Source organism: Symsagittifera roscoffensis, chromosome 4 (genome assembly GCF_963678635.1).
Source record: "Symsagittifera roscoffensis chromosome 4, txSymRosc1.1, whole genome shotgun sequence".
NCBI lineage: Eukaryota > Metazoa > Xenacoelomorpha > Acoela > Convolutidae > Symsagittifera > Symsagittifera roscoffensis.
The window spans coordinates 36535823-36554447 of NC_087065.1; the positions used below are offsets into that span (position 1 = coordinate 36535823).

The window sequence follows — 18625 nt, forward strand, 5'->3', positions numbered from 1 at the left end:
GTATGGCTGAAAGTATGAAGAACAAAAGTATGAAGTATGGCTGAAAGTATGAAGAACAACTGTGTTCAGAAAAGTTAGTTTAGTCACCATTGTCAACTTAAAATTAGTTTTTCAGAACTGTGTTTGTGTGTGGAGGGGGGGATGTGTGGAAAAGAGCCGTAGTACTAAGAAATTGGGGTTTCAAACCTGCAGTGTCAGCGTAGGGGATTAGCCAGGGGGTATGATGTTAGAAACGTGAGAGGAGTTTTGGCCGGAGGTTAGAGATGGAAATCCTTTGTGGCGGGGGGAGTGATTTTGATTTTTAGAGGGTTCCAAATTTTGGAAGGGCGGTAAAGTTGCGCAACTAATTGATGAAAGAGCCCAGATTTCTATTCCAAGATGTCCGTGAAAAACTAACTTTGGTAGATCTGATTTACTCGCGCTGAATAAAAGTTCTGGACGGACGACCATGTATTGGTCCAAGCGCTTGCTTCATCTGGATTACACGTTGTCATCTGTAGCGCACACACCGAAATGAAAAGTAAGGACCCCATAGTCATGTTTAAAACAGCTGACGGTTTTAATGGAAGCGAGACTACGCAGGTCGAGTAAATTGATTGATTCACGGAACTGATTAAACGATTCGTTGATTTGCGGGTTTACTACATGACTTGATGAATGCTCTGACTTTCAATACGTTTACTGTGCCCAGTCAGAAACACAGTCAAGACAAATGTCACGAAGCAGGAGTCAACTTTAGTTGCACGTGCGTGAAATTCATATTTTAAGTTCGGTTCATCAGACAAAAATGACATTCCTTTGTGACAAATAAATCCTACGAAGATATTAGCATAGGCAGGATCAGTTGAGATAAGGAAGCTAATTCCTGTTATAGCCTCCTCAGCAAAATATAGCCCTTCACAAACTAGAAACAAGTATAGCCGGTTGCTGTGTAAGTAGCACAGAATGTTCCGACGACTTTCTCAGAATTTTTTTCTTGCACGCAGTGTGATGATAGAGCTATACAAATGCGTAGAATTTAATTGAATAAGGTTTAAACGATTTCGATTGTCTTCAAAAAATGAATTAATTATAAAAAACTGAATATTTTCTAATGTTTTTTTTTGCCATAGAAGCTCTATATAAGGCATCTTAAACTAAAAGTACTTTTCAAAGATATATCACTCAACCCAGCCCAATGATTGTTTTTGGTTCCTGATTTTGCATGGAAACAAAAAAAGAAGAGAAGCTTAGCCAGTTGCTGTGCAAGTAGCACAGAATGTTCCGACCAGATTCTTGAAAAAAAAACTTTCAATTGAATGTCCATTTTTTGTACGTGGTTAGTTACAACGATTGGTCGAAAGCCTGAAACTTAAGCATACTCAACACTTTTCCTAAAATTGGCAAATTGGACAACAGCTTTGCTCGAAAAATGATTAGAAAAACAAAAATCGTAAAAATAATTTTAATAATTATGCGCCATAATGGCGCATAAAAACTTCGAAAACTTATTAACTAGAGCAAATTTAATTTTTCAGGGCTTGAATAGATTTTATTTTTTTCTGAAAAAGCCAATTATACGCTGCTGGCTCAAAAATAGACTTAAAAAAAATCAAAATTTGCAATTTAACAGTAACAAATGGTTTTCGCTTTAATTCAAAAGTTTTCTGACCGGTTTTTCTGAACATTAAGCAATAATAAGTTTTTTCAAAAATTTTTAAACTGCGTGGAGTAAATTTTTCAACTCATTGAAGTTTCGTTGACTTCAAAAAAGCTGGTTGAAAAGATAGCGTAAGTTCCAATGGCGCAGTTATCAATTTCTTAACGTAGCTGACATTTCAAACACATTTTGACTTCATACCCAACCTTGCTACCTGTACAAACTTGCAAGCGTAGTTTTATAGGGTCAAGTCACCTTTTCTAACCAACTTTGCGCATGTTATTATGCAAAATGCTGAAATATTAGTTTTTAAGGGACATTTTTATACCTCTAAGAAGATATCGATTCACTGAGCTCAATTGTAACAAGGATAGCCGGTTACTGTGCAAGTTGCACAGAATGTTCCGACCAGATTCTTGAAAAAAAACTTTCAATTAAATGTCCATTTTTTGTACGTGGTTAGTTACAACGATTGGTCGAAAGCCTGAAACTTAAGCATACTCAACACTTTTCCTAAAATTGGCAAATTGGACAACAGCTTTGCTCGAAAAATGATTAGAAAAACAAAAATCGTAAAAATAATTTTAATAATTATGCGCCATAATGGCGCATAAAAACTTCGAAAACTTATTAACTAGAGCAAATTTAATTTTTCAGGGCTTGAATAGGCTTTTATTTTTTCTGAAAAAGCCAATTATACGCTGCTGGCTTAAAAATAGACTAAAAAATCAAAATTTTCAATTTAACAGTAACAGATGGTTTTCGCTTTAATTCAAAAGTTTTCTGACCTGTTTTTCTGAGCATTAAGCAATAATAAGTTTTTTCAAAAATTTATAAACTGCGTGGAGTAAATTTTTCAACTCATTGAAATTTCGTTGACTTCAAAAAAGCTGATTGAAAAGATAACGTAAGTTCTAATGGCGCAGTTATCAATTTTTTAACGTAGCTGACATTTCAAACACATTTCGTCTTCAAATTTCGTCTTCAAAAACTATCTTTACTTGAGTCAAACTAAGTTTTCACGGCTTAAATTAAGCTTAAATAAGCTATTGCAATTACTAACTACCTCAATAATTAGCTTGAAGTTAGAACCAAAATCCAAAATTTCAAACCGTTGTTTCTCGACACTAAAAATGTTTTTGATTTTTTATGTCGTTCGAATCACGACTAAAAGAGCTGAAATATGATATATCACTCAACCCTGTCCGATGATTTTTGTGTTAGCTAATTTTGCGTGGAAAAAAAATTAAAACACACCCGAATACAAAGTTCCTCCCCATTTTCAATGGTCGGAACAAAAGGGTATTTAGCTTGCGATAATTCAGCATGCTATTCGAGCTAAACTTTAAACTAAATTATCTATAATGTTCATGACTTATGTGAGCGCGTTGGTTTGATTCACATATCAAAGCGCTTAAATAGTGATATCAAGGTGAATTGAGCCAGGATAAATTGCCACAATAATTTTTGAAGTTCAATAATTTTGTCTGTGAAGTTCAACTTCGCGTCTGTGTAAGATATCTAGTTATTTCGCCTGTTTAATTAAAAATTTACTTTTTGTTGTCGGGGAGGTGAGAATAAGGTTGTTTTTCAAAGTATTGATCAATTTTTCAGACTAGGACCATGTTGAATTTCTACAAGATGCTTAATGTATGTCCTAATGCTAGTATAGACGAAATCAAAGGCAAGTACAAGTCTCTAATTTTACAAAACCACCCTGATAAACTGTTGGACAGCTCAACAGAAGACTCGGATGCTTTGACACGGCTGCTGAATACTATATGGAAAACCTTGAGTGACTCGGAAAGGAGGCTAGAGTACGATCGACAGCTAAACCAATCAGATTTAAGACAGAATTACATAATTGGTGATGTAATTCCGGCTTCTGAATTAGATTCTAACATTAGTTCGTGCGATGGGCTTGAAATAAGCTGCAGATGCGGCAACTTGTGCCTTCTGATTGGGCAGTACGAAACTGAGAAAGTATGTCTTTTTGGTTGCAATTTTTGTTCACAGGTCATCATTGTTGACGAAACGAGGTAATTAGAGTCTTACAATGTGTGACAAATCATCAGGTATCTTGTCAATATTGGTATCCAATCATGAAAAACCACGGGTTTTGTTGGAAGCGCAGTTTTATGGAGCCGATTTCAAAAGAGCGCCACAGTAATAGAATTCTATTGAATGAATTGAAATTTTGAGACAGAGGCAACAAAACTCCTTCCAAGTAGGATCTTGACAAGATGTTTTTATTCAAATGAACAAATTTGTATTTGGCGAAATGAAAGGTCTCACATATCAAGATTTGGGCATATGCATCATCGAAATATACTGTGGCAGAGGCCACCTATTCAAATTGTTTATTTTGTTGTAATTTCTTTGTCTGCGCCAATCTGTGATATTCTAAGTAATTCTAACTTGTTGTGATAAAGTGTAATAAAATAGAGTGTAGTGGTAGAGTGTGGCAGTAATAAATTTTATTGTTCCGGAATACCACTCTTTGTTAAGGAATTCTGGCCAATGGTGGGTTTACCCCTTTTTCCTCTAAGGTTTTTTCTGCAATTTACATACCTCAGAAAAGCTGTCTGGGGTTTGTTGGAGTCTGGAATCATAGAAGATTTCTTTCAGACAAATTTACCGCGGCTGTATGGGTGAAATGGAGGAAGTGGACCTCAACTAATTTTACTCTTGTTTTCATCTTACCAAGCTATCGTTACCTTTTTGGCATCTATTTTTTAGGGGATTTTCGTTATAGGTACTCGAGGGGGGATATAGTTAAAGAGATCCCCTTTTTGCTGTAGCGCAATTTACCCTTAAGTTACCCAAGGCTGACAATCTGTGTTACTTGCACGGCAATAACTTCCTCTTGTTTATAACTTAATTGAAATATAAAATGTTATTGTTGAAATTCTTGGCGCAACAATGTACATTAAATGAACACTGTTATTCACTGAGTTGTTATATTTTCATGGTCATTGCTTGTTGTCGTTTTATTTTTCGTGGCTAGTTTTTCGACGCTGGTGTTTGTACTTGGGAAGTCGTTAGTCCTAGACCGCGTTTAAATGCGTTCTTCATGGGTTTCATTGACATGAATATAGGACCCTGCATTAAAACTGAGATGGAGCCACTGAGATATGCTATTGCTCCCAATGTAAGTCTCGCTGTCGCCTCGGCCTGAAACAATCCAAAGAATGAATACTATTATCGTTTTAGTTTTTTTTCTTTTTCTAAACTTTTTGTTTTCCACGCAAAATTAGGTACTACAATTTATCATCGGACTAGGTCGAGTGATGTATCATTATAAAGCCCTTTATAATGTGATTCGAACGACAGAAAGAAATTTTCCCAGTGTAAAGAAAAACCGCTTTGAATTGGTTGATTTTTCGTCTAATTTGAGCAAGTGAGCAGGCTTACAGAAGCTTTTTATGCTGAATTTAAGCCTTGAAAATTTAGTTCTACTCAAGTAAAGTTAGTTTTTGGAGTTTTAAGCGCCCTCTTAGAAATCAAAAATCTTGAAAAAAATTTCAAAATTTGAAAAATGAAAAAAAATTTTGAAATTTTTTTCACGATTTTTATTTAGTTATTCTAGTATTTTTTCTAAAAAACGGTTTTCCAATGTGCCTTTTTATTCAGATCCTTTTATCTCACCACACAGAATTTTTTTAAGACTGGTCGGAACAGTCTGTGCTACTTGCACACTAACCGGTTATCCTTGTTTAAGTTGTCTTTTTGTTTTATTTTTTTTTCTGAAAAGAGTCCTGAATATTGTTCACACTCAGTTAACTATTCTTCTCATTAAAATTTTTTTAAACTTTGATTTTGGGTTTTGTTCTCAAATAGAAGTGGAAAAAACACATGAAAAATGGTACTTTTCATGGAGTTTCCTGAGCGTACTTTAATTTTTGGTTTTTCGAATTTTAATCCTGAAATTTGATTTATTTAGGTATGATCAACGCGCAAGAATGATTATATGATCATCGTTTTATCATCATGTTATGATCGATCATCGAGCATAACATACCATGTTCGTATTTCCTGCATTTGCAAAGTTTGATCATGGTTCGATTTGAAAGGGCTTCTTTGAACCGGAGGGCCATTTCCAATCAAGTTCTAAATTCGTTTTTAGTTTCTCTCAAGGTTAACCGCAACTGCGTTGTCGAAGTTCCGTAATTACTTTGCACTGATACTAATTGTTCCGACCATTGAAAATTTTTGTTTTATTTTTTGTTTTCCACGCAAAATCCGGTACCATGAATAATCATCGGACTGGCTTGAGTGATTTATCAGTGTCCCAGTTTCGAGAAATCTCAGTGTCGAGAAAAATTATAGTGTCGAGAAAATCCCAGTGTCGTGAAAAACTGGTTTGAAATTTTTGGTTTTTTTTTGTATAATTTCGACCAAATAAAGTGATGGTATTCTGTTAAATTGGTCATTTAAGCTGAAAAGAACTTAATTTCTCCGAATGGAAACTAGTTTTGAAAGCTATATTTGGCATTTCCTTGGTTAAAAAAATTATATAAAAATTTTTGTGCAAAAAAAAATAGAAAACATTTCGAAATTTTTTTATTGAGTTTTCTCTTTAAAAATTTTTTTGTTTATTCTTTTTTTGAAGACAATGTTGTCGATTATGCCTAACTTACTAATTTTTTATGCGTGTGTATAGTTTCTCATCACACGCACAAAAAACGACGCTAATTTGAAAAACTTTTATTTGAAATTTTTATTAGTATAGTCGGAATATACTGTGCTACTTGCACGGCAACCTGCTATCCTTGTTACTATTTCGTAATTACTTTGCACTAATGGACATCATCAATTCACAAATATTATTTATCTTTTTTCTGTGGTTGATTAACCACACCGTATCATCTGCACACGGTAATTTTACTTCTATGAATCTACATAAAACGAAGTGCAAAAAAATGGCCCTAGAGCGGAGCTTGGGTACACTTAATCTTTTTTTTAAATCCAGGACAGCACCTCGGGCATATATTTTTTGTTTTCTGTCACCCAAGTTCATTTTTTTTACTGATTTGTTAGTTGAAACCGTACTGTTTCAGTTATATATAAATAAATAACTGGTCAGCAGTGTCAGAAGCTTTTTTAAGAAGGAAACATCGGAATAGTTTTTTTTGTAAAACAATGCGGATCATTTCTTTAATTGATATTGTCGCACGCCCACATGAAAAACTTGATCTAAAGTCTAAGGCCGAGCTGATATTTTTATAGGATGTTTTGCTTTTCAATGAAAATCATCTCATATCATTCTCAAACTTCGCTGATAATTTACAGTAAGCTTATGATATGAGGCTATAGTCTTTGGCCGTGCAGTTTCAATTTATCGTCATCCTTTTGTGTTGGGATTACTGACTTTTTTCAATCAAAAAGAACGAAGTGTTTTTCACTTCTACAGGTCTTGAGGATTTTTTAAGCGTATAAAAACGAACTGATTTTCACTGATATATGCCTTGATGATTTTTTTTCAGGAAAATGACATCAAATTTTTCACGCCCATTTTCGTGGTTTGGCTAATCATTTCTTTTTAAGTCAAGTTCATTTCCTTTTTTGATAGAAAGCCAAACTCCTATCAAACAGCAAAAGTGTAAAGGTCACGAAAGTTGTGAATACAGTCTGGTTTCGAATGACTTAAATTTTCTGAATTCTCAGCGGAAAAAAAACCTTTTGCTTGATCCAGTTTTCTCTAATTGTCTAACTTCATGGAAAAAGTGCCAATCAGTATTTCAAATACTGATTGGCACTTTTTTCATGAAGTTAGACAATTAGAGAAAACTTGATCAAGCAAAAGGTTTTTTCCGCGGAGAATTCAGAAAATTTAAGTCATTCTGTCGGCTCTGTTCGACAGCTTCTTTTCAATGAAACCAGTTTTTGAATATGTGAAGGGCAGCTAGGCATAATGATATAGCATAATTATTTGAGTCCCTGGGCGCAAATAATGTATTTCGAAAGTATCTTCGCTTTCAAACTAATCGTTTGCTTTTTTGTTCATTGTGTTGCTTTTTGATTTTTTAGTGCGAAGTACAAATTCAAATCATTGTCGAACAATTCATGTTTTGAACCTTAAGTAAAACTGATATAACTCATTAAAGAAATTTTTTGATGTCTGCTTTAGAGCAATCCTGTAGTCAATAGGCTATTTGGTATTTGCTGTAGGGGTTTCTTTATTGACGATGAATATAAGTATTTAGACTTAAGCTTAAAATGAATTACTCGTTATGACATAGTTATAATTCAACTTAACGTAGAAGCGGAAAAATGATATACTATTTGTGTTATTGTATTGATAATCTTTTTACTAGCCTGTAGCACTGTGGATCCGAAGAGAAGACAGTAATGAATAAAAGCAAAGACGGAGAACACCGAACCGTTGATGAGCAAGCCGCGAGTGACCTTAAATATAAAGTGAGCCTGAAATTACTTGATCGAATGTTATTGCCACCTAAATCAGTGTAAGACACCTCATTTTGGTCATTATAACAGACAATTAGCACTTTTTTCTTATTCAGAGTCAAAGTTATTTTTCGTGTCTGTACAACACAAAACAGTCCTCAACAAATTAATCCGAAAAAACATATCAAAGTAAAAAAAATCAGTTCCATACAACTAGTCTGGAAAACAGTACTATTGATCGAAGCTGATAAAAAAAATTCTCTCTGATGAATATTATTTTCGTTTTAACTAATCCGGGTGGTACTAGCTAAGAATCGCCTAGAGAGCAGCAGCGTCCACTCATTAAATGCTGAAATCCGCGAAACATAATGATTGGTTCTGCGATGGAACATTTTAGACAGCTTCCAATATATTCTACCGAAATTAATTTATATACGTTTCAGTTGAAGAATGCTTTATACCTTTTGTTTGCACTCTTCTTCCTGACAAAAAAAGGAATCAACGTATTGTCGCTTTTTCAGTTTTCTAAAGTTTGATTACCGGAAACGCTTTACAGTTGATTTTGAAGTAGCTGTGCGAGATTTAATTACAGCTATCCATCATTGCACTCAAATTAAGTTTTGTTTTTGATATGAAACCAAGCATCTGGCAACACTCACAATTACAGCAATCATTTTGATTTTTTTTGGGCGAATTCAAATGCTTCCTTTAAGTGCATTTTTGCCCGTAGAAGACATCCCCCTGCGTTCGAGTTTCTTCAAGGTATATCATTTGAAAAAAAAACAATAAATATTGAATTATTTTGAGGACATATTGGAAGACCTACTTCTCAAGGTCGACATAAACTAGTACAGGTTTGGCGAGTACAGAATGACTTTCTCCTAAGGTGGAACAGTAATTTTGTAAAACAAGTGACTAGCTAGCATCTTTCGAGAAAAGTTCATCGAGAAGTTCAAGGACGGACAAAATTATGCCAAAATTTTTGGTCAAATGTGCGCAAAACAAAAAGTTACCCGCCCCATAAAGTTTTGAAACCAACAAACTGACCAAAAATTTGATCAAGATCATTAGATCATATCAACCCAACATTTTTATCCGGATGTAGTCATACTTTTGAATCAGTTATACTATTGATGTAGTCATACTTTTAAATCAAAAACGTTCTTTTTTTAGTTTTTAAAATTCTTCAACCTTGCAAAGCAATAAAAGTTCTCCCCAGGTTCCACTATTTTCCTTGTTCTTCAAAATTGTGCTCAAGTTAATTTGAAACCGGCTAAATGATGGAAGCATACGAGGTGTTGATTTTTCTTTCCCCTCGCCCAATTCTTTCAGGTCGAGCCCTTCTTTTGTACCCAGGTATACCCGTTTTGAATTCACCCAAGTGTTTTTGTTTCAGGGGTTTTGATCCTTTGTGCTCCAATGTCTGAGTCGAACGCATTAATTCCAATAGTTTTAGTCTATTTTATATTGGACTGTTTTTTATCAAACTTTTTTCATGCTACGGTCTGTTGTGTATGAGACTTCTGTGTGGGACTATTTGTATGTGTTCCTTATTTTCTCAGTAATACTAAAAAGGTAACCGATTGTTTTTGTGCTTCTGTTGTTTTGATCTGCTGCCGAGATGTCCGTGTGCTTGTTTTGAGATTCCTCCTTTTGAGCTCTCCGACAAGGAACAGGGTGAGTGTACAAATAGCTATAACAGCAACCATTCCCATCCCCGCTGTGGCAAGCTCCAAAATCTCAGCCACTTTCTAAAACATGAGTGTGCTAAGATGATCTGGATTTCCTTGAGCGTGATTTGAGCCACGCCCATACAGTCAAACAGCTCGTGAAAAGCTACAGGTTTTTAAAATTTTATTTTGTTGCCATTTTTATTTTTTTTAGTCAACCAGCTTGTAGATTAAATATTTAGGTTGTCATGAGCGCATATATCCAGCGCCCATTGAGCTATAACTTAATCGCAAGAGTTCATATTGCAAATTGCAGCGCAAGTGTTACTATGATCCAGCAATCATATGATTATTGGGCACCAGTAGCGGATTTGGAGGGGACGCCTTTCCCCTCAATTCCTAAAAACGCCTTTTTTGGCCTTTTCAAAAATTTGCCTGCTGCACTGAAAATTTGGTCAAATTAGGGTCTTTATAGTTGTTTGGAAGAGTTCAGAAAATCAGTTTGGTCGAGAAAATTTTTTTGAAAGTCGGCCCTCCTCGAGAAATTCCTAGATCCGCGCCTGCTGGGCACCATCGCTACCCGAGCGCCACAATTTATATGGAGATGCAACTTTAAAAGGACATGTTTATTTGGTTTTCAAAAAATCGGTATGCTCAAAAAATTGTTAGAATTGAGTTTCCTAAAATAGCTTAATGCTGTCATTACTCGTTTCTCTAAGAGCACTTTTGATTGCGTTATCATGCAAAGCGATTGTTTTTTACTGTGGTTTTTCACTCCAGAGTTCCTTACCCCTTCAGACCAACATCTTTGCTGCTCGTCAGCTTCTTCCACATTAGAATGAATACTGTCATATACTGAAATTACGATGGGTATTGTTAATGTAGGAATTATGGCCTGCCATGCGCCTTTTCGCGTACAGTGTTGGCTGTACCAAGCGCCATATTTCATGGCCACCCACCGATCCACAGCCAGTAGTAGATTAAGAGTGTCGGGAGTTATTTGGGTGAGTCTGACCAGGAATCGAATCACTTTGCATGCCCATTCTGCCCGAAGATGAAAGCAGGCCCAGTTATTTAGTCCTAAAGCATCAATTTTTCTTGTCGAAGGACTTATTGTTCCGACGACTCAAAGTGTAAAGAAACCTATGACAAGGATGTTTTTTCCACTCTAAAGGAGGTCGAGTGATGTAGTATATTGAAACATATTCATTCTTGAATAAGATTTCAAAACGATACTTTCGCTCGCGAGAACAAGTGACTTGTAATGGGAACTAGACTTTTCCCGTAAACACTTTTTTCTGCGATGTTTTGAGTAGTTGGTCTATCGTTTTATCTTCTTACTTTTTGCTGCCTTAACTTCCAATGTATGGAAGTTTTTTCTGATGAAATTTATCATACTTAAAGTCGTTTTGTTACTTGATACCTTCTGACTCTGATTTTTGTACGAACTAATATCCGATATCTGAATTTTTTGAATACCTCATATTGTGTCGTTTCAAGGGCTAAACAAAATGTATATATTTTTTCCGTCGATATATTACAATAGATGGCAGATTTAAATCAAATGGCTGGATCGCTCTTTGTTATATTTCGAACAGTATTTTTGCGTTATCTCAAGGCCCATTTTTTGGCAAAAGAACTGTAAAATTTGATTTTTTTGAACAACATTTCGTCTGGCAGAGTAATTTATATGCAAAAATTATCTTAGTAAAAGTTTTTAAATATTGATGCACTTAGGTATAATGCACTTTTCGAGTTCAATTGAAATTAATCTGCTGAAAGTGACGTAAATAGCACTCTACAAATACGAACGTGGAAATGGCGCAAAAAACATGAACGATTTCTAGTTTCAAAAGTGGAATTTATTTTTAAGATTTCCCAGCGGAATAAAAATTTACTTATTGATCCATTTTTCTCAAGTTGGGTTTATGTTATCAAAAAAGCGCCAATCATAAATTGTTCTAGAAATTCAAAGAGCTTAAAGGGCATCTATTTTTTCTTTGAAATTCGAAAATTGAGACTTTTTCAAGAAAGTCAGTGTTTTTTCATGTTTACTTGCGTACATTACTCTCTTCTAATCTTCGATTGGCTATGTTTATGATAATTGTTTGAGAGAACTTTCTGTTTTCGGTTACACGGTGGTCTACTCCGTACTTTTTGGCTACGCGGTCGTTTTCGGCTACACGGTGGCTAAACGGTTGTCTACTCATTTTTTTGGCTTAAAGGTTGCTCGGTAAGCAATAATAAATGCTTATTGAAAGCTGGTTATTCTTTTGCTACTGTATTTTCCTGAAAATGAACATCAGCTGAGACAAACGTATGAAATGTGTTTTTTCAAATATATTCTTCTGTGATTTCCGTCTCATAATATGCTTGCGAGAAAAACAATTGAGTTCGAGCAAAGTATGTTCAATTTTCCAGGTTTTGTTGGTTTTATGTGGGTAATTCATATCAGCCCTATAGAACTAGGGGCGGATCTAAGATTTTAGGATTTTCTCGAGGGGGTGGCGGATTTTCAGCAACATTTCGAACATTTTGTCGACCTTTTTTATATATAAAAACAATAAACAAACGATTATTTAAATAAGCAAAAAATGTGGAAAAAAATGATTTTCTCTTAATTTTATCTACGTTTCTTTTTCAATGATAAAATTGGTCGCAGTTCTCTCTGATACTTCCTTAGCTCACATACTTACCACAGTCTAGTTAAGATTTGAATAGAAAGCTTGACCTTTTGTCGTTCATTAAGCTTTACAGGGGCTGAGATTTTGCGAAATACTCGACTTGGCTTCATTATTTTTTCAGTCAAAAGTTTTAATGTTATGTCTTACCGAACAAACCGCATGCAGCCAACTGAATAGTGGATATCTGTTTCAGAATCTCGAAGCTGCTTTGAACCCACATTGTAGTCTGGACCGAAAAGTCTCCCTCCAAACCGATTGAAATGATAATCACACATGTTTGAGATATGATAGTCGGTACTGAGAAACCAATACATGTATGATAAAAACGTCTTTTCGTAAACTTAACCTTATTTAAGATGTGTCCCTTAAAACGATTGAAACCATTGATTGTAGACTAAGGTTGGCTAAGTAGAGATTGGGAGGCTAAGTAGCTAAGAACTCTTACTCGCAACCAAGACGTGATTCGAGGATCAACATAATCTGTGGTCCCAGACTAAGATGAAGCGCGGGTTCTCTGCTCTAAAATTACTCTAAAAATTGCCCATAAACCTGAAAGGTTTACAATAGGGTTTTTCCCGAAAGAGCTTATCTCCTTCCATACCATAATGCTCTGAGAGATAACTAAAGATATTTGTACTTGTAAATTATAAGCCTCCATTCGGGATCTTTTTGGGAGGGACTCACTAATCATGCATGTACGATATACCTGACAGTCCTATGATAACAGCTATGACAGGTATCTGTGGGTTGAAGGCGCTCTTTGCCGCAACGATACCAAAATCTGCAGCCAGGGTTGTGTTGAAATAATCGTAATAAACTTCGTGTACTTCCATGTATTCAGAGGTATAGAACTAACTGAAGATTAATATTGAGATAAATAACCGCAAATAACCTTGTTCACTGAATTCGCACGTAAAATGGTAGACGTGCCTTACTTGCTTTTTAAAATCCCAATTCAATGAGCAATTGGCGCAGTGGTTAATCCATGCTTGAGATAACAAAGCCCGGGAGTTCGATTCCTGTTGGGGCCTATTTTTTGCACACTGAAAAATTTCAGCTATTCAGACTATCGTCTGTCTGCTTTTTTTCTGCTCTGTTAGAATAACTGCAACAGATATTTTCTGAGCATATCAGAATTTTAAATGTCCGTCCTATTCGAAAGTTGCTTTTTACGTTGACTGTGATTTTATCAACTTGATTGAATAAATTTCTTCTCTTCTTTCCGGCTTGATAGGTTTTGGCCTATTTTTATTGATTTTGTGGCTTCATAATGCTACATTCATTTGATGAGCGAATTTTTTTTGTGCATGTGTGTCTTTTGAGTTCACTTTCACACTTGCAAGTCTTTTACACTTGCGAGAGCAAGTGTCTTGTAATCGGGAACTAGACTTTCTCCCGTTAACATCTTTTCTTACAATTCTTACTTCCTTTTTAACGGATCTTTAAAACTTGCAGGCTCGTTTCCTTCTAGCCTAGTGGTAACGCGGTCGACTTGATAACTAAGGTATCGGTTCGAGTGCCGGCCGTACTTTGTATTTTTTCGGCATGCATGAAATTGAAATTGTTATCAATGAGACTGAAATTATATTCGTTAAAAATTGAATTGTCGGGCTTTTTGTCTACTCGAGTTTTTGTGGTTTGTTGCCGAATCACGGATTTTTACTGTGCAAAAGCTTTTTCATTCTAGTTGCGAAAACTGCAAGGGATTTTTGCTATAATCATGATCTGTAGAATTAGAAATTTCATACCATCTGTTCTCTGCTTTATTTGTGCCTTGTGTTTGTGACTTATTAAGCGTCCGTGGATGAGTAGGTAATGCGTGAGACTCATAATTTCTAGGTCGCATATCGAATCCGAGACGTAGCCGAATTTTTACTTATTCGAGGCTTATTTCTATTTTCTATTGCAATTTATAGAGCTGCTTTTTGTCGTGTTCTCGCGAATATTTGCGAAGAAAATCTTCGCCTCTGTATTTTATATTCAAATGTTCTGTTTGGCATATTTTCTCAGAATGAACTTTTATCTAGACATGTTTTTTAATGTTCTTGTTGTATCGCAATTAATGCGAAGCTTTGCTCCGCCTGTCTGATTTTTTTTGGGCTTAGAGGGCTTCTGCCCAAGTATTTTTGGCCTTGTTACGCTTTGGTACGTTTTTTTGGATACTAGTTTCACATTCTATTTCTGGCGTTTTTTTTAAACTAGCGTTATATATTTTGGTAGATCTGATTTTTTCCGCATTTGGGATTTTTTCTTGTATTCTTGTTTTGCCAAGTGGCGAAAATCTGTGCTACTCCTCTTTGGGAAATTTGAGATTTAGAGTTGAATAAGAAGTAATATGACCAATGAATTTGCCTGATTTTAATCGGAAAGTTTTTTGTTTTGAATAAAAATTGTTCTGAATAATTTTTCTAAATAAAATTGTTCTGAATAAAAGATCACCCCAAGTATTTTTCTTGTTGTTCTGAATAAAAGATTATCCCAAGCATAAAATTTCTTGATGATTTGGTTTTGATAGTAAGTGAATGTTAAAACTTCTTATCCATGCTTTTTCACTGGAAGTTTCAACAGCCAAAATAGAACAAATTTCTTTTTCATTTAGGTTGTATTCTAAACGACTACTGAGTCACTAATATTTTTGAAGAGTTGTTAACACAAATGAGATCATGAGCATATCGAGGATTTTGGATGAAAGCGTCGAGCAATTTTTTTCAACGCTGCATTTCAGGCTAGTGCGCCCCGCTCAACTGTAGTAATGGCACTAAAGGTGCCTTGCAATCTGCCTAAAATAAAAGTCTTGTAAAAGTAACGTATTTGATGGGGGCAGTAAAAGGGTCAAATGCCTTGATGGGAAAAGCTGCTTCTTGCCATAATTCCTCCTTTGGATTAGATTATCGGAGGCTTTTCTGGTCCTTTATGTGCACGAACCTTATTCAAATCAGTTGCAATTTGAACTTAAATCATTTTCAAGTTGATGTAGTGAAGTGGTTCGAATAGTTTTTTTGAATAGTAAAATGTTCATTCCTGTGATAAAAATGGTATTGTGGTTTAAGTGTAGTTAATATTTCGTCTATGAAGACTAAGTTACGAGCAAAATGCTGTAAAGGTAAGTGCGCTAGAGAACTTGATCTCATAAACTAAAACCCTCCTTGGTTGTTTGATTAGTGAATAGTTTAGGGGAAAACCTGGTCTTTCAAAAATGCATTGATTGCAGGTATCTGAAATATCTAATTAGTTTGATTAACTCTCGCTTAATCTGGTACTTCAAACGGGTTTTATTTCCTTAAGTATTTCGTGCCCTTTAGTAAATATGTCAGAAGTAATGTTTTTTAATCTTAGCAACAAGCAAATTGAGTTAATCAAACAGATTTCCACTTTGACCCAGGTTCGGCAAGGTTTTTTGTTCAGTTTTTTGACGTTTAGCTTCTATAACTTATGTTAGCTGTCGATTTTATTTTTGGGACATCGAAGGGGTGAATTTCCGTGAGGGGGCATCTATAATTTTCCCCAAATCCGACACTGTTTTCAGGGTAGCAAATCGTATAATAACTGGTGGCTGACACTTTCATAATTGCTGGCATCTTAACCTCTGCTTCTAGTTTTTACGCCATTTTTGTTCCCATCACTTTCAAAGAGGGAAAGGAACTATTGGTTAGGGTGGTTTTTTTTTAAAGCTATTTTCGACTACCCCCAAAAGAGATTGTAAGGAGTAAAGTATGATATCATATTGAAGTACTATTGGTCGTGATTGGAGTTTCAAAAACTTTGAATCTGTTGCCTCAGATAAGGCATTAAACATGAATTAGAGTTTGACCTTTAGTTTCAATTCTAGTAGAACTTAAAGGCTATAGTTCTGATTTGAATTAACCGGACAAAATGCGTGTGAATTAACCGGACGAATTAACCGGACGTGCTGAACATTTGAAACTTAAAATGCGTGTTTCTCAAATTGGGTGGAGGTTAGACCAAAAATGGAGAGAACATTTTGCTTAAATTTCACCAGAATTTAAAAAATTGCAATTCATTTTGCGAAATTCGCAAACAAAAAATTACCCTAAAAGCTGATCGTTTTGTCTTTTTTTTTAGTTTATCCAGAATTGATTAAAAAAATTCATTAAAAATGAATTTTTTTGGCTATCAAGCAAATATAATTTCTAACGCATTTTCGGAGATTCAGTTGAATTAACCTTTTTTACTTGTGTAAAAATAATCTTTTTTAGAAAAATTTTGTAAAAGTTATCTTGTTTGGCTATGAAGCAAAAATAATTTTCAACGGATTTTCGGAGATTTTGTCCTTCTAGAACTTTTTTTGGCTTCTTTTGATCAATAGGTCTTCTTTCGATCTAACTTTCTCATCAATTGATTTGGTACCTTACGCGTAATTCTTAACTAAAAATTCCCAAATGACCAATTTTGGGGTCAAATTTTGTTCGTTTTGTCCGGATAATTTTAATCAGCACCATTAGCAGTTAATTAGCAATTCGTGCATTTGCTGACTGTTTTCAATAGCATTTTCTAGTTTAAGAACAACCGAAAATTTTGGAAGCAAAATTTTGGGGGAAAAATTGATTTTTTTCTCGGAATATAGCGTTATCAAATCGGAATATATATTTTTTCATGTTGACAATTTGTTCAATAGAATCACTTGGTATCTTGGTTCATCATGATATCAAATTTCTAAGCGTCTCCGGTACACTTAGTTTGGAATTAACGATTACACCTGGGACAGCAAAGGTCCTGGGTTCGAATCTGACAAGGACCTTTTTTAAGCGATAAATGTTCCGTTTCAAAAAGTTCTCTGCCTATTCCTTGTCTGCTAATGCTTTGTCGGCTTAGTTGCCTCATCTTAGAATTTTTTGCTTTATGCAGTTTTCGTTGCAGTTGCCTTTTTTAATGTTCATTCATTCCTACTATTGATAATTCTCTTAGCCTTGACTTTGTATAATTTCCTTTTTTTTTTTTTTCGTTTAATAAGTTTTTTTTTGTCCTAAATAATTTCAGCTTAAGTTTCATGGGCTTGCTAACCTAACCTTGGGCCGTTAGAGGAAACAATTGTTTGTATGCTTTCCTCCGGATCGCACAAAACTTTGAAAATCTCGGAATAGAATTTATAGTTCAAAGTTCTTCTTGACAACAATTTTATGGAATAGAATTTATAGTTCAAAGTTTTACTTGACTACAGTTTTTTTTCGCTTGAGAATTGTTTTTGAATCTATCCTATTTTAATTGGCATTCTACTTGACCCATGTTTAAAAAGTCCCTATGTTGATTTCTTAAAGCTTCTTCAACGTAATATTTTTTGCTTGTTTAATGAAAGAATTTCTGCACGTTTAAGCTAAGTATATTGTAATGCTTAAAAAATTTCACATGGCACATTTTTCAGAAGTCAATTTGCTGGTCGGTTGAAAGACCAGAGCATTGCAAGTGTTAGAAAGTTCATTCAAGTCGACGTTTTAAAATCTGCTGGAGCGCGAATGCTGTTATTTCAACTCTACATTTTTCCTATATTGGCAACGTAAAACTTGAAATTTTTAGTTCACAATTTGTTTAAGTAAGATTTAAGTTTCGAACACTATGGTGGAGTGAATTCAGGGTACACTCATGAGCTGCAAACCTGGCGTACAAGTATGACTCCTCAAACTATTTTGATTTTCGAGATATGGCCTTTTTTATGATTTTTTTTCGAAAACTTAGATGTAAAAAAAACAGTCGAACTTGGAAATCTCTTTTTGATAGTGGGGCGCTGTCCGGGTAAACTCAGTGATTTCAAAGCAAGCGTGCAAATATGACTGCTCAAAAATTTTTGGTTTCTCGTGATGTGGCGTTTTTTTCAATTTTTTGTTTCAAAATATTTAGATATTAAAAAAACTAAGTGAAATTCTCAACCCTTTTTTGTTGAGCTCTCAGGACATACCCAGAGGTTGCAATTGTTCCCTCTAGTTTTGACTGCTCAATGTCGTTTGGTTTCCGAGATGTGGCGTTATGATTCTCAACCCTTAGGCGGAGATCTGTCAGTTACACATCGGCGTTGCAAATCTGCCCTCTACTTATGACTGCACAAAGCCTTTTGCTTTCGAGATGTTTTTTTTTCGGGATATTTTCAAAAAACCTAAATAAAAATGAAATTGAAAGAAGTAATAGATATTGAATTTCTTAACCCTGTGGTGGGATGCTGTCAGGGGACAATATAGTGTTGCAATTCTGCCGTCCATTTTATCTGCTCAAAT

At 34.9% G+C, this 18625-nt stretch overlaps 1 protein-coding gene across 1 annotated transcript in view; it reads left to right on the forward strand.

The window, feature by feature from the left end:
- LOC134845158 (mucin-2-like) overlaps positions 1-18625 on the forward strand; it is a 428810-nt gene that overhangs the window by 374197 nt on the left and 35988 nt on the right. The window lies entirely within an intron of this gene.